The sequence below is a fragment of the Triturus cristatus genome, chromosome 10 (genome assembly GCF_964204655.1).
Source record: "Triturus cristatus chromosome 10, aTriCri1.1, whole genome shotgun sequence".
NCBI lineage: Eukaryota > Metazoa > Chordata > Amphibia > Caudata > Salamandridae > Triturus > Triturus cristatus.
The window spans coordinates 637376216-637393721 of NC_140593.1; the positions used below are offsets into that span (position 1 = coordinate 637376216).

Consider the following 17506-nt stretch of genomic DNA (forward strand, 5'->3'; position numbering starts at 1 on the left):
TTCAGAAGGAAACATAAAATTTCACAGTTTCAGGGCTAGGTTAGGGTAGGGCCGCATCAGGCCTCTGACTAATGCATTTTAATGCTAGTGTCCGCATCACCCCATTAAATGCGTTAGTCACGCATTCTAGCGCCCCTCTGACAATACTGCAATTGAGGCACACTGCCAATGAGGCAGCACCAGCACACTAAAATTGTCTAACATATTTGAGCATGCAACTGCGCCTTCGAATTTCAAATGCTAGGAGGCATGGCCAGCTGCATTGGGAAATTGCCGCATGGTAGCTTTGTTCAGTTGCGCCACTTCCGATCTATCCGTTCTACCTAGACCTGTCCCGGCCAGGATTGCTCACAACAAAGTGTGCTTAACCCGGAACCTCCAGGCTACCAGCACGCCAAAGATTGGGCCGATTGGCGGCGCTTAAACAGACGCGGAGGCGCGGAATGCAGCTGCCGGGCTGATCGCGACTGGGAGTGCAGTACGAGTCGCGGCCTCACCGGAAGTCCTGGGTCCAGTTCGAGACCCGGGGGCCAAGACACTGGCCGACATCCTTGGTGTGCCCCTGGTGAGTGCGCTGCCCTCCCCCGCGCCACCCACCCTCATTACTGCGGTGCTCCACGAGGCCCCGGAGGCCCCATCGATTTGTCTCTCCAGCGACACGGCCCGTGTCTCCTGGGGCCGAGACCCAAATGAACCACGCTGGGGTGGTGGGCTCTGCTCCTCGGGCCCACCCTGGACATTGTAATCATGGCATCTACTACTGCTGACACCGGCCGGACTACGACTGCCCACACATAGAGAACCTGTACAGCCCCTCTCCCCAAGGCCCCGCTTGTTTACTTTCGCCATTGCCATTGGGGGGCTTGGTCCAGTGGGGAAACAACCACCACGCAAAAGGAAAAGCGGTGACAAAGGGGTCCCCCGCCCTGCGCCACAACCTCCGGAGGGCGGGCGAGGAGAACGCAGCGGATCCCTGACAGGCTTTAACACGCTGACAGCCGCAGACTCAGACGCACTACCCCCTAGTGCAGGACAGAGAATCGAACTGCCCCGTTCCTCTCGCTGAGCCCCTCCCTTGCTTGGTGGCACGAGGCGGACTTATAGAGTCCCCCCCTACCGGGACACGTACATCCTCTGCACGCTGCCCCTGTACCTGTGTGACACTCCTTTGCACTGAAGTACGTCTGGGTAGAACCCGACAGGCTGTTGAGAGCTGGTCTCATAAGCAGGCGGCAGTGAGTAACTGGCCTAGTCCCCGGCCCCGTCTTTGCTTTCTCGCACTCTACTACGTCGGCTTGGCGAGTGGCCGCAGAGGACGTGGGACAATGCAGGCTAAACTCGAGAAGTATGCGTGGCAGAAGGGCCCCGACGAGAAGCAACCTGAGCCTGAATCCAGCAGGAAGAAGCTAGAACCTTCGCTACAAGACATACTTGCCGCCATTGCGTCTGTTCGCACCTCCCTAGAAGGCCGTATTGATTCAGTCGCCTCAGAAGTCTCCTTGATCAGAGCAGACATGCAGAAGATGGCAGAACGAGTGTGTGATGTGGAGGGTGCGACCAAGGACCTGGCGGCCGACACTGACCTCCTCAAGCGCCAGGTGGCTGACCTCCAGACCACTCAAGAAGCCATGGCACACCAACTGGACGATTATGAAGGCCGTATGTGGCGCAATAACATCCGCATTCTGGGAGTGCCGGAGCGGGCCGAGGGGCCGGCGGCAGATCTTTTTGTCGAAGAAATAATCCTTAACCGTCTGCAGCCGAAGGGACTCTCCCAACACTTCTCCATCGAACGTGCACATCTAGTACCAGGAGGAAGGGCCAGGCCTGGGGCACCGCCTCGACCTCTTCTGGCGAGGGTCTTCAACTACCGCGACCGGGATGTCATCTTGCAAATGGCACGAATGGCCCCACCGCTGATCGTGGACAACAGTAAGGTCACTATTTTCCGGGACTTCACCCTAGGGGTCCAGAAACAACATCGCAGGTTCCTGGACGTGAAGTGAGCGGTCCGAAACCAATACATCAAATACACCATGCTTTTCCCCGCCAAGCTATGTGTGGAATCTGAAGGGAAGGTGTGGTTCTTTACCAGACCCGAGGACACCTGGGACTGGCTCAAGGGCTGGAGAACAGTCGACAAACGACATTGCAGGCCAGTTGGCGCTCAATCTACCGACGACAGGCCCAACAAGTGGTCAAGATCTCCACCGAGTGAATCTTCGGCGACACAGAGCCCTGCTGGGTAAGGTTTGGTGGCTTACTATTGGGTTGACTGACCTTTGATCGTGAAGGGCTGCCGAGTAGAACCTCTGCCGGCAAGCTGTACCCTGCTGACATTCCCCGTGTTCTAATTTCCAGAGACTACATCAAGCCTTACACTGTCCACCTCTTGTATGACTGTTTGCCTCAGAGGGCAGTGTACCGCCTGCTTGTGTACTCTGTGAACTGCCTCTCTGCCCTGGGTCCCATGGAGGAGATCGGCGGCTGAGGGTGTTGCGGGTCCTTTCGTGGCCACCATAATTTTCTACACAATGAAGTGAGGGTAATGGACTGTTATGGAGCCTCTGGCCCTCCACTCTAATGAACTACATACCCTAAATGTCTAGTCTGCCAACACAGCATATCCCATAGAGGTAGAAGATGTTATTTCTTGTGCTCTCCTTGACTACCAGTTAACATGTTCAGCTCACTGGCCGGGGAACATAACTTGCTGCTTCAGGGAGTGGGTTTGGATCACGTCTCTTATTTTGTTAAGGGTGGGCGACAGGCCCTCTGCAAGTTTGGGGTGGCGGGTGGTTCTATGCCCGCTGTGCAGGAAGGCAGGGTGGGGGAGTGGGTGTTTGGTGCTGGGGGGTTGGGAGGGTAAGTTTACGTTGTTTTGTTCATTGTATTGCTATGTTGTTCTATTTCATCTCCTCTAGTAAATGGGGGCCTTTTTATTTATTGCAGCATACCTCGTTAATTGCAGTTCTGTATGTCCACACACAGGTTCTTGTCGAGGCGCCGTGGGGAACGCGGGGTGCCCGCGAGATCACATACACTAGAGTGCTTACATTAGTTCAACATCTGCACCTTACACCTGGACGCCCGTTGGGCCGACTCGTATGCCCTACCCTTAATGTATGCACACCGACATGTCCTCCGTCTTTAAGCTGCACACCACCTATCCCTACATCTACACATGGGACCACACCTGACACTTACCCCGGATCCCGAGCACCAACACTCACTCACGATGGTACGTCTCGACTACATTCAGCTCCTCAGGGAGGCCGCCAAATCGCGCTATATCTCTACACGCCATAAGATTTACGAACACGGGAATTGAACGGACAAACTTCTTGCTTGGCTAGAGAAAAAAGAGCAGTCGACAAGGTGGGTGCGCTCCTTGCGTGGGGCGAATGGTGACATTATCACTAATCCTCAACAAATCGCAGATACTTTCGCTTCCTATTTCTCGTCGAAATACATGCCCTCTGCCACGTCCCAGGCATATGCGGCTGAGGATCTCCTTTCAACCATCAAGGGCGCATGTTTGTCCCCACAGGACCGGGAAGCTCTGGAAGGCACGATAACGGACGCTGAGATTCAAAAAGCAATTCAAGACATCCGATTGGGCAAAGCTATGGGGCCCAATGGGCTCCCTATCGAATTTATGAAGCCACTGGCATCCAAAGTCTCCCCCTATCTGCTCCAAATGTACTCCAAAACTTTAGATAACGGGGCGCTCCCGGCCGATGTCCGAACGGCCTCTATTGTGGTCATCCACAAACAAGGTAAACCAGCGGATGACTATAGGGCGTAGCCCCCGATCTCACTACTTACAGTCATGGCTAAAATCTTGGCCAAATTACTGGCCAACAAACTCATCCCTTGTATCAGGGAGCTTGTGCACCCTGACCATCTGGATGCATGCCAGGGAGGAACACAGCTTTGAACTTGCGGCGACTTCACGGGGTCCTCGGAAGACGCGACACGATCAGAGAGGATGTGACTCTGCTATCTCTAGATCCATCCATGGCATTTGACACCATTTAGTGGGAGTTCCTCTTCGCAGTTTTGGATAGGATGGGTTTGGGCCCGAATTTAATTAAGTGGATCCGACTCCTCTATGCTCATCCAACTGAACATGTGCCGGTAAACAACCACGTCTCACGACAATTTCCGCTAGGGAGGGGTACCAGACAGTGATGCCCCCTGTCACCCTTATTGTTCGCCCTGGAGTTGGAACCTTTGGCTGTTTGGATCAGGGGCAACCAGGAGATTAGGGGACTGCGATGGACTGAGGATCATGAAGACCGCATCTCCCTATACGCGGACAATATCCTTCTATATCTGGCCTCGCCCTCGCGGTGTCTTCGTCGGGTCCTCCATATCTTTCATATTTTTGGCTCCCACTCGAGCTACACAATCAATTGGACTCAGTCCCAACTTTATGTGCTGTGGGGCGCGCCGCCGTGTTGCCCCCGTGGCTACGACATACCAGTGGCAGCGACGGGATTTAAATATCTCGGCATTTGTGTCTCCCCAGACCCCACACTGTTTTACGAGTGCAATCTGCTCGCACTCCTCACTCGCCTTCGGTTAGATGCTAAACATTGGCGATCCCTTCCCCTAAAGCTGCTGGGGCGTGCGGCCCTTTTCAAGATGCTAGCCCGGGACCCTAAATGAGCTGTAAAGCACTGTGAAGGGAAGTGCTGTTTAGCTGAAATCACCGCTGCCGGCCCGGGCACCCAACTGCATTGTGTCCTGAAAGCGCTGTGAAGGGAAGCGCTGTTTAGCTGAAATCACTGCTGCCGGCTGGGGCACCTAACGGCATTGTGTCCTGGAAGCGCCACGAGGGGAAGCGCGAGGCATCCCGACCCGTCCCCGTGTCCATCTGCCGCCGGTGCCAGGTTGAGGAGAGAATCGAGGCACCAGGAGATCAGCACCCCAGGTAATGCTCGGGTTGCAATCCGGGACCGCGGAGTGGGTGGTGTTGCCTGGGGGCAGATTGCCATCTGTGAGGGGATACGGACGGCCACATACGAGTCACCAGGGACCGGCTCTCCAGGGGGCCGGCGTTACGCTTCCCACCTTTAGTAACTGCTTCCAGGACAACTTGTGCTAGTACCAGGGACTGCAACCGGGTCGATGTGGGCCTTGTGAGAGCATATCTGGGGCACATCTCGATTGTTAGTCACTTGTAAGCAAATATTGCTAAAGGAGGCAGCGCTTAAGCTAACAGCGCCTCCGGGGGCCCAGCAATGAGAAGCCCTGCGCACTAGGGACAGCGCCAACATTAAAGGACCTCATCATTCTGGACCCCAAACTCGTTTCCCCACGCTGGGGACAGGGGGCATTGCCCCAATACTTGAGACTGAACTGGTGATTTTCATGAACACTGGCCTAAAAGACTTCCAGAACCTGCATGTTTATTCCCTTTTTCCTTTACCAAGAACACTCAGAAAGTCTTACACGGGAAAGCTCTTGACATATGTGAACCTCCTATGTGTCTTGCCTAAAAGATAGATAAAGATGCCTTTATTTTTTATAAAAACAGGTGTGGTGTCCTTTTTGGGAGAAATTTCACTGTGTTGGTGTGAATGTGTGTTACACAAACACTTTACACATTGCCTCCTGAGTTTAGCCTACCTGCTCTACGCCAAGCTACCAAACGGTGGTCCTGGGTGCTTTTAAACCTCCCTTACCAAACTGGTGGTCCCTACTTGGACTAGGGTAACATACCCCTGCCAACTAGAGACCCCGTTTCTAACAGACCCCCCAAAACGAGGCAGGGTAAAACAACAACAACGTTGGTACAACCCGCCCGGGGAACACCAAAACCGCCACAAGCACTACCAATGGTAGAAGAACCAGCAATTGCATCAGTGGTATGCAATAACGTGGCCATCCCCATTTTCAATCTCTCTAAGCATACCCTCTTTGAATCTGAGCAATCCTTACTTAGCAAAGGCCACTCATTTGTGCCAACCATTCATCTCAACTTTCTAGATCTCCAGACAGAACTACTGAGGTTCTTCAGGAAAATTCATTTACATACATATTTCTTGCAAAATCTCACTGCCGGAAACACGGCCAATGCCGCACTGCATCCCCTTCGACCTTTTCATCTTTCTCCAGGATGGTATCAAGCTAAGTATTGACCCTTGAAAAGATGGTACTCAATGATGTTTCACAACTTGAAACGACTCGCAGATTAATTCCATACAACATCACACTGGAAGAAAAGTCCACCTTGCTGACCTTAAATCCAGCCCAACACTCATTATCAAATCTGCTGATAAAGAGGGCGGCATAGTCGTTCAAGAAAAAGACTCATATAAAAATGAGATACTAAGGCAATTGTCTAATACAGACCATTATTGTAAACTGCCTACCAACCCTACTAAGGAACTCCAAAAACGGATCCTTCAGGTCCCTGATGAGGCAAAGGAACAAGGATTTCTGAGCAAAAATGAACATCTATTCCTTAACTCCAAATCACCACGCAACCCGGTTATCTACACCCTGCCAAAAATACACAAAAATCATGAGAATCCTCCCGGAAGGCACATAGTGTCCGGATGCAGCTCAATTCTAGAGCCACTGGGTCAATACGTTGATTTTTTTATCAATGATTTTGTCCCGGCCACAGACTGCTACATCAGGGATAGTATGTCTATCTTGTTGAACACCATCCATTCAACCCAGACTCTGATATCCTGTGTACACTGGATGTGGAATCCCAGTACACAAACATTCCCCAGATAGAGGGGCTTCGAGTAATTGAACAAGTCCTCAACACTAGACAACATCCACATGCAGTCCCTACCATTTTCATACTACAACTCTTAGAAATCTGTCTAACCAGAAATGTCTTTCTTTTTGAAGACCAGTACTATGAAGAGGTGATGGATACTTCAATGGGCGCTGTCTTTGCACCTAACCTGGCCATATTGTATATGGACCACCTAGAAATGTCAAGAATCCTAACCCCTTGTAACCCTTCACACACTGGGATCGCCGTGTGGAAACGGTACATTGACGACATTTTTCTAATATGGTATGACTCAGAGAACACCCTGGTACAGTTCCAACACTGGCTCAACAAAAACTGCCAAGGGCTCAACTTAACACTGGCACATAGCAGAAGTGATATTCCCTTCTTAGATCTGATCATCCAACATAGGGAAGGAGAACTAATCACTAGCCTCTTCCGCAAACCCACAGACCGCAATACACTTCTAAGATATGAAAGCAACCACCCCGTGCCTTGAGAGATTCACTCCCTTATTCGCAATTTTTGCGCATTAGGCAGAACTGCACTCTCAAGGAAGATTACTTCCGTGAGGCTAAAGTACTACCAAACAAACTTACAGCAAGGGGTTGCCCACGCAGACTGACACGGAATGCATTGAAAAGGGCATGGTATTGCCCAAGGGATTGCCTTTTATCTCCTAATGAAAAATCCCCCCAAAACCATCTAGTATGCGTTACCACTTTCTCCCCGGTGTCAAATACTGTACGCAAAAGCATTCTAAAACACTGGGAAGTCCTTAACACGGGAAACCTTAGCCTTGAAAGACAGCTATTTGCATTCAGAAAAATCTAAAATATAAAGGACCATTTAGTATGAGCTGCTTTGCCTGTCCCTAAACCCACCGGGACACTAACCGAATATTGGGGCCTTGAACCTGTTATAGGCCATTATGAATGTGGTAACTGCATTGCGTGAAATGTACAATTGAATGTAAAGAATTTTGTTTTGGTAAGATTAAGGTACAGTTAAAACAATTTTCCAATTGTAATACTTGCAATGTTATTTATGCAATCCAGTGTCCTTGTGATCAAATATACATTGGGCAGACCTCTCAGAAAGTGCAAATCAGGATCTGACAGCATCGCAGCTGCTTAGGGTGCAAAACGCAGAATGCCCCCCTTGTCGAACATTTTCTGAAAGCTGGGCACACTGAAGATGACATTCGTTGGACCATTACCAGTGTGGTCAAACTCCCACTGAAAGGCACTGATGTTGCACAGCTGCTCAACAAAGAAGAACTTAAATGGATTTTACGTACAGGCAGCATACGCACTGGACTCAATCGCCTTAGGGATTGGACCACTCTACTTTATTCTACCCGGCACCGAGCCACCCAACATAACCCTGCTAAGGAACTCGCACCAACCCATATGGTATCCCTTTTAGACTGTAATGGTAGTCGACTATATCCCCATGTTATTTGCTGAATCATTATACTGTGGGGATCACCTTCAAACGCACTCCCGCTATTTTTGCACTACACTGAACTATGATTGATAATTGTCTCAATTATGTTAGGCCAAATGTTATTCAATGACAATGTTTACACAGATCCCATGGTTTCCAATCTTTACAATGTTTCCATACTCTTATTTTCGTCCTTTTTAAGTCTCATTTTAACCATCTCATCACCTTTGCAAGATGGCCGCCACACTAAACGGCTTGTTTCCAATCTTCACAATGTGTCCATGATCTTATTTCTGTACTCCCCAAGTTCCCATCTATCTACCTCATCACCTTCTCAATATGGCAGCCGCACTACACTACTTGTCTCATTCATGTGACCCGTCACGTGACTCCATACTTCCACGTCTTAGTCCGGCCTCACCGCGTCACCGCACTTTCCAAGGAAGGTCACATCGGGATGCATGCTGTTCAGACGCTCCTATTCCTCAGCGCTTTGTACTAACTGGTAAGCATGACCTCGCACCCCACGCACTTCAAAATTGCTATCACGATGAGAAGTATCTTGACATCCCACCTCATTCACAGGTTCATTGAAACCATTACCACATGCAGCTAACCACGGATGCGGTTCCGCCATCTACCCTATCTCACAGGGCTAAGATCCACAGCATTTTCTTCTGGCAATATCAACAGAAAAACGGGATGTAGCATAGCCTCACTACGCAGGAAACCGCCGTTCTCACTGCCTCCAGCATTCACACATCACCTTTCTGTTTCAGATCTACGCATTAACCGAATCCTCCACAGCAGTGTAACCGTGGACGTGGTACACACCACTGCCAGCTAATCATCACTAGCAAACGGTACATATCAGACCTTTAGTCACCGAGCATGCTACCCACCCCTTTTCAGCTATGTATTGTCCGTACCACTGACGATTTTCCGGCATGGTTGTCATCACTTTTCGCCCTCATATTTGTATTAAGTATAAGGACACGCTCTCCGTTCGTAACCGCTCATTGCCCTCACCACTGACAATCTTTCGGCACAGCAATCACTACTTTCCGCCCTCATATCTGTAATTAACATGAGGATACGCTCTCATCGCACAGTGTGCACATGCAATCATTCCGTGATCGATCATTATTCTTCCGGTACAACTTTGTAGTGGGGGTGCTCTGGGGTTGGAAGCACAGCCCATACACAGTTTGATTGCAGGTAAGTATAGGTTTATTCATGTATAACATTAAAGATTAGAGGGAGAGCGCCGGGGAACATCCGACGCGTTCGCGGGCTCGGCGAATAATATCGGCACCCAAAATGGCCGCCGCGTTCTACGTCATCACGTAGACGTGAAGACTAGAGCGCGACGCTACATATCTCCTTTCTTTACGGATAACATTTTTCTAAAAGATACTTCTACTTGCGTGCATACTCCCTTCCGTCTCCCATCTCAAAGTCTCTAAACTTCAACGGTCTCACCACTGTCTTTCCGGTCCGGGTGCGTCTCACCGGGGTGCCTGGAGTGTGCTCGGTACCCTCTTGGGAGCTTCTCGCTTCTCCACCTTCATTACTTAGGGGGAACTCCCCTGTTGGGAGATCCACTGTAGATTTCCGAGAGTTCCGAGGCACCCAGTTCACTCCCCCCCTTCTGCTTCTGCATCTCTTCCCCCTTCTCCGGGGCTGCCTGTGGTTGCGTCCACCGGGTTGGTTTCAGTCCCTTGAGTCCAGGGAGGTATCACTTGTCCTCTTTCTCTTTCGTTCCATTGCATGATCTTATTGCACTTGGACATCCTGTCCTGTGACCACACCTTCCCATCGCTCAATAGGGCTGACCGGTTATAAACTTCTTCCACCTGCAAGGGTGCGCTAAATTTGATGTCCCCTTTCCTCCTCAACTGGGCTAGTTTGACTCGAACCCATTCTCCTCTTTCTAGCTCCGTCTCCTTGACATTTCTTCTTTGGTGTAGTGTTCCGTGTATATTCTCTGTTCTTTTTCTAGATTGTGGTGTACTACGGCGGGGGACCACTTGCTCGTGATGGTGCGCTCCTTCCAGGCTACATTGTCTTTCGTGAAGGGGTCTCTACCCCTTAGGATCTGGAAGGGGCTGTATCCCGTGCTGGTTGGTGTAATCCTATACGCCCACAACATGCTCTTCAATTCCTTCTCCCAGTCCTTTCCAGTCCCAATCGCTGACTGTACGGACCCCATAATGACTCGGTTAAACCTTTCGGCTAGTCCGTTTCCTGCCGGATGGTATATCGATGTGTGTTTAACCTTAATGCCATACCTTCCTATGTAGGCGTTCCACTTCTCTGATACAAATTGGTGTCCATTGTCACTTAGGAGGGAGCGTGGAATACCTTCTCTAAGGAAAACGGCAGTTAGGAACTTCAATATTATGTCCGTGTCCATGTCTTCTTGGACGTCCAACTCCGGCCACTTGGAGTACCGATCTACCAGTACTAACACATATTTCTGGACTCCCTGGCCATCCAATATCGGACCCAGGATGTCTATTGATAGGTTCTCTGGGATGTCAAACTTCCCTAGGTGTGGTCGCATCAGGCTCAGACTTGTCCGCTCTTTGGCATTGGCCACACTCTCGCATGTGCCTTTCTATCTGATTATCCATCGCCGGCCACCAGTACATCTGCTTCGCCCTCATCTTAGTCTTTACGATGCCCAGGTGGCCCTCATGGATGAGAGCCAGAAGATGTGGAATTAACTTGTTGGGGGGGAACTACTTTCTCTCCTCAGGAGGATCCCTCTGTCGCAAACTGACAACTCTTCTCTCACTTCGAAGAATTTCCTGAGCGCCGCCTCCATATGCCTCTTTTCCGGCCATCCTCTTATTATGCATTGCTTGACTGCCTCTGTCTGTGCCGGTTTCGTACGTTTCTTTCCACTCTTGTTCACGCGTTCGTGATCTTCCACGAACGCCACTTTAGTATCCTCCTCTTCGTACGTCCTTGGAGCTTCATCCATGGCCGACGCTCGACTGAGGTAGTCGGCTACTTTGTTCCTTTGTCCCGGGATGTGTTCCACATCATATCTATAGTCTAATAATTTCAATGTCATCTTCGCGATGCGGGGTGTCGCCGTGGCCTGTCCTGACGATGTGAGGACTTTGATCAGGGGCTTGTGGTCTGTTCTCAGCTTGAATCTCGTGCCCCATAGGAACTGGCGGAACTTTTCCATGGCCCAGACTACTGCCAACATTTCCTTTTCTATTACGCTGTACTTCTGTTCCGTGGGTGACAGCGATCGGGAAGCGAAACTGAGGGTGGACAGTTTACCTTCTTTCAACTCCTGCATTAGGACTGCTCCCAGGCCCCGCTCGCTGGCGTCTGTCGTCAATACCGATCTGGCTTGCGGATCGTATCCACACAGAGGTATGGCCCTGCTGATGTCCGTCTTTATCCTTTGGAACTCCTCTTGTGTTTCATTAGTCCACTCGAATTTGGTCTTGTCTCTTAGAAGTTGTCGCAAGTGGTGTGTCTTCGTAGCGAAGTGCTGTACGAATTTGCCATAGAACTCAGCCATGCCTAGGAACGACCTGACTTCCTCCTTGGACCTTGGCGGTGGTGCTTCACATATCGCCTTGACGTTGGACTGTTTGGGTGTGATGCCTTGGTCGCTGATCACATGCCCTAAGTACGTGACCGACGTCATACCAAACCGGCACTTGTCCCATTCTGCCGTGAGTCCGTTGCGTTCCAGGACTTGTGGAACTTTGGACAACTTGGCATCATGGTCCGCTTTGTCCATGTCCATCACCAGGATGTCTTGAAAGTACTGTACACCTTCTACTTCGTGAAATAATTTATGCATTAGTTTCTGAAATACGGCTGTCGCCGAGGCCAGTCCAAATGGCATCCTGCAAAACTGATAGCACACAAAGGGAGTTATGAAGGATGTTAGCTTCCTGCAGGTGCGGTGTAGTGCGATCTGGTGGTAAGCTGATGTGAGATCGATGGTCGAGAACCACTTCACTCCTTTGGTTTTTGCTAGCATCTCGTCTATTCTGGGCAGGGGAAACAGTTCTACTATGATGTTTTTCTTCAACTCCCTCAGGTCCACACATAGACGTATTTTTCCATTCGGTTTCATGGCGACTACCAATGGAGCCAACCACTCGGCACTCGTTATCGGTTCTATGATGCCGTTTTCTTCCAGTCTGTAAAGTTCTTGTTGCACCTGTTCTCTGATTGCCAGTGTGATGTTCCTCACTTTGTGGCACACTGGTTTGGCATCCGTTTTGAGCTCGATCCTGTGTGTGAATTTTGTTAGTTTGCCAACTTTGCCTCCAAACACGTTGGGAAACTCTACCTTCAGCTTTCCTGCTTCTGGCCGCTGTGCATCGCTAGTCATTAAGACTTGTGTGATACCACCAGGGTTCAACTGTATACCTAGATCTCCTTGGTCTATCCATCCTAGAACCGATGGGCCCTTTTCTGCCACATATAATTTGCACCTGGCAAGTCGTTCCTTGAATTCAAATTTCAGACGGCGGTATCCCACCATGGGGATAGGGTCTCCTGTGAAAGTGATTGGGCGAATGTCTGGGGGCTCCAGATGGTCACCTAGGAGGTTCTTGAAGTGTTCATCCCACACATTGCGTTGTATTATGGTGTAGGGGGATCCTGAATCAGCTACCATCTGTATTGGAACACCTCCAATCACTAGGTCACATTGTGGTTTCTTTGAGCGGTTGCAATTGATGCCCAGCACGTGTTCGTCTATGCACAGCACACTGTCATCGTCTTCTTCATTGTCTCCTTCTTCCTCCTCTTCTTGTGCGACATATTTGACGGCTATTTTCTTTTGTTTGCGGCGACATACCTTCTCATAATGCCCTGTTATCCCACAAAACATGCATTTGGCTTTGAAGACCGGACATCGCTTGTCGTACGCTGGGTGTGACAGACTGCCGCACCTGTAGCACATGTTCTTGCCCTCGGAGCCTGGTTTCCTCGCCGGAGCCGGTCTGGGCGTCCATTTGGTCTGTATCCTTGTGTCCCCCGTTGCTCCCTTGCCTCTCTCCGGTGGTTCTGCTTCCGTGACTTTATTCACCATGGGCCATGGGGCAGCCTCTTTTTTGCAGCTTCTGCACATCTCTTCGATAGCTCCGCCTTTTTTACCATGGCTATCACCTCTTTAAGTGTCCCCTCTCCGTTGATCCATAATTTGTCGAGTTGATGGTGTGCATGACTATTTGGTCCTTGATGAATTCATCATGTAATGTGCCGAACTTACACGTGACTGCCAATTTCCTTAACGCTGCTACGTATTCATCTATGGACTCCCCTTCTGCTTGCTTCCGTTGTTAGAAGTTATATCTGTCTATGGACGTGCATACCGCGGGCCTGTAGTGCTTGTTTAAGTCGTCTATTGCGTGCTGGAACACGTCGTCATCTGCCACCTGCCTCGGCGTGGGGACTATATTCTGAAATACTCTGATCCCTTCCGGTCCCAGATTGTGCAGCAAGATCCTCTTCCTCCTTTTGCTGGGGAATGCTTCTCCAGACTCGTCCTCCAGAGCTTCCAAATAGTTCATAAAGTATTCTCTCCAGTCCTCCCATTTCATCGATGATTCTCCCGGTTTGGGTAGGTAGGGTATCGGCGTCGTGAGGATGGTTGGGCGCACATTTCCGCACTTCCCCTTGGTGACTCCTCTTCTCCCCTTGGACTGCCGGGCGCGCTTTGTCTCTGCCGGCGTGGGGGGCTCTGGTGTGCCGCCGCTCCGCTGCCACTGCCTTGCTCCGCCAGGGCCTCCCCCTTCCTTTTCCGTCTTGCGCCTTGAGGGCAACTTTCTTCTTGTGCCCACGTGCGTGTGTTCCGGGTGGCACCGCACCCTGCTTCAGTGGCCCTCGAGTGACCACAGCGCCCGCACTTCCTGCATTGTAGTGTGCTGCCGTGGCTGGTTGTGGCGCCGCTCCTCCCTGCCGCGTGGTCTGGACCGCTTGCTGGCGTTGCTAGGGGTTTGCTGTCTGCGGGCGCGATGTGTGTTCCTCCGTGCGTGTGTTGCTAAAGGCACAGGCGTCCCCACTGCCACGCTCTCCCTCTAGTAGTACCTGTGTGGGGCAATCACAATGCTTCCCGAGCACCTGGCCACCTGTATCTTCTGTTCGTGCTCTCCTCGGTCTTCTCCTTCATGAATCCCAGTCCCTCGTCGCCATTTGTAGTGGGGGTGCTTTGGGGTTGGAAGCACAGCCCATACACAGTTTGATTGCAGGTAAGTATATGTTTATTCATGTATAACATTAAACATTAGAGGGAGAGCGCCGGGGAACATCAGACGCGTTCGCGGGCTCGGCGCCTATCGGCACCCAAAATGGCCGCCGCGCTCTACGTCATCACGTAGACGTGAAGACTAGAGCGCAACGCTACAAACTTGAGCTCATTCACGCATGACACCAGAGGCCTCCATGACGTACCTTGTTGATCATTTTGACGTAATTCACTTTGGTCGGCACGCCCCATTTTAAGAATGTTTAAAGTCCATCTCTACTGCCCACCTTAAAACACTCTCTCTGTTACTCTTTCTTTTCAGGCGTTCTTTGACTCAGGCATGTAATCACATTGTCCTGATAATCTCAATCATTTCCGAAAGGGATCGAAACGTCGTCGACCTTATGTACTCCGTTAACACTTTAATGTATATTATTTGTGTGTAACGGTTTCTCACCATATTTCTGGTTGCACTAATCAAATGTATAATAAGCAAGCAAGTTGCTCTGCCTCAATTTTCCTGTCTGTTGTTTCTGTTTAACTATATGTACACCTAGTAGGACGCAGGCTTGTGTCCCACTTTATTGTTTTGTACATACAATTGTAAGAATTAAAAGTATATCCGTCCGACTATAGTGCCGATTCTGGGTCAATATTCATTCATTGAAACTTTATTGTCCATATTTAGGGATCAAATGTGTTTAAAACTCATTACTACCCAATGTCCCTGGCCATTACATTGGGTTCCCTCGTTCTATATAAACATATTTTGAACAATTTAGCACATGCCTTAAATGAGTCTTCATTCAGACATCCGGGTCTACATATGTCATTCACTGTTTGGATGATTTCCTTTTCTTGGGTCTGGGTGGCTCCGACCACTGTGCCAAGTCCTAAGTGACATTTAAGGGTTTGATGTCTCAGTTCGGCGTACCCCTGGCTCATTAGAAAACTGCTGGGCCTGCCTCAACGTTGACTTTCTATGGGATAGAGATCGATTCCCTTAAAGGTGAATGTAGATTACCAGCGGAGAAGATGCAGGCCTTCCGAGCGTCACTTGAATCGTGTTTGGGGGCACGAAAAGTCACCTCACATCAGTTGCAGGTTCTGGTGGGTCAGCTCAATTTTGCACAACGTATAATACCAATGGGCCGTCCCTTCTCACGTTCCATCGCCCAGGCTATGTCTGGTCTGGGGGAAAAACACTACAGGACACGCCTGTCAGCAGACCAAAAACAGGATTTAAGGATATGGTTGTCGCTTCTCTCCAGTTTCAATGTTGATAGGATATGGCCTGCTCAATTGCGATCCAGTCCATATTTTGGTCTGTTCACAGACACAGCAGGCAGCATAGATTTCTGGTCTGTTTTGGGCAACACGTGGTGTACCCAGGCATGGCCACAGGCTTGGTTTGAGTCTGGTTTGGTAAGAAACATCACCTTTTTGTAACTTTTTCCAATCCTAGTGGCTTTGCATATCTGGGCTGATCATTTTCTCAATCAATCTGTCACCTTTTGGTCCGATAACATGGCAGTTGTGGAAGGTATTAATTTGCAGCGCACAAAATGCAAGAAAGTGCTCATCTTATTAAAGGAGCTGGTTTTGATTTGTTTAACGAATAACATTTTGTTTAAAGCAAGACATGTGTCCGGAGTTTTGAATAACGCTGCTGATGCATTATCTCGTATTAAGTTGCAGGAAATCCGGGGCTACCATCCACAGGCGGAGGCGGAACCCACACATTTCCCGGCACACCTTTGGGAGCTTGGAACCCAACTATCCCTGACCTAATCGCAGCCAGCCTTGCACCTAAGACTTTGGGAGCCTACAAAATGCCTATGTGTTGTTATATAGATGACAACATGGGCAATCCCCGGGCGCCGCTTATTTTTTTGGGATAACTGTCTGGGTTTTGTGGAACGTATGAGGCTCAGGAGGGCTCTGCATCCTCAACTAGGCGTCACTTAGCAGCAGTAGCCTTCTTTGCCAAATTAGAGGTGGGGACACGGATCATTCACAATCCTTTTTGGTTAGGCAAGCATTGAGGGGATGGGAAAGGTTGTAGGGGCGCATCCCTGATAAGAGGTGCCCTAATGATGTAAATAAACTGGGGAGGTTGCTGGGGGTCTTGAACAGGGTATGTGAGACTGGGTACGAAGTGACTTTGTTTACAGCAGCCTTTTCTTTTGCATTCTATGGGGCTCTCAGGGTTTCGGAACGTGTGGCAAGGTCCAAACAGGACATTCACGGAGGCATTTCACTTAGTAATGTTATCTGGTTGGGGGAATCGCTGGTGGTCACTATCCCACGCTCTAAGACAGACCAAGTTTGTAGGGCGGATCAGGTGATTCTGAGGAGACCCGGGGGCTTCTTAGGGTGTCCAGTTGGGGCCACGTATGCATATTTGCAAGAGTGTCCCAGGATGGTATCAACTGTATTATTGGTCCATGCTTCAGGTGTTCCTCTGACACAATACCAGTATTTCCACATTATGCGCAAGGCCCTCTTGGCAGCAGACATTCAGGGTACTTTCAACACACATTCTTTTAGGATAGGGGCAGCGACATCTGCTGTGGGTGCAGGGCTTAGCGCAGACGAGGTAAAAAGGATTTCAAGGTGTAAATCCGATTGCTACAAGCGATATGTGCGGCTCAATATGTTGTAAACATGGGGGAGCTATCATTGGGCCATGGCAGTAATCTTATTTTTTCCCTCACTGTTTATGTTGCATTAGGACACACGGCTGCCGCCAGTGTGTGGGTGGTTGGTCATTTCTTCAGGCGCCGAGCAAGGTCAACTTTCAGCAGGAGTCGCATGTGCAAGCGGGGGCAGCCGACGCAGGTTTTCAATTTCACTGGATTGGTAGGGGCAGTCTTCGTTTGGAGGGCCTACGCAGAATTTTCAAGGAAGTTACACCCTGGGGGCTCCCGCCACCGGCACTCATCATTCTTCACATCGGCGGCAATGATTTGGCAACTGGGGGCAGAAGAACCCTGTCTGAGGCCCTTCTGGTTGAAATCGCATGGTTAACTAAAAGGTTCCAAGATGCAACTATAGCA

The 17506-nt window shown here is 50.0% G+C and overlaps 1 protein-coding gene across 6 annotated transcripts in view; it reads right to left on the reverse strand.

The window, feature by feature from the left end:
- The window catches only part of SMARCD3 (SWI/SNF related BAF chromatin remodeling complex subunit D3), a 1344655-nt gene that overhangs the window by 705083 nt on the left and 622066 nt on the right, over positions 1-17506 (reverse strand). The window lies entirely within an intron of this gene.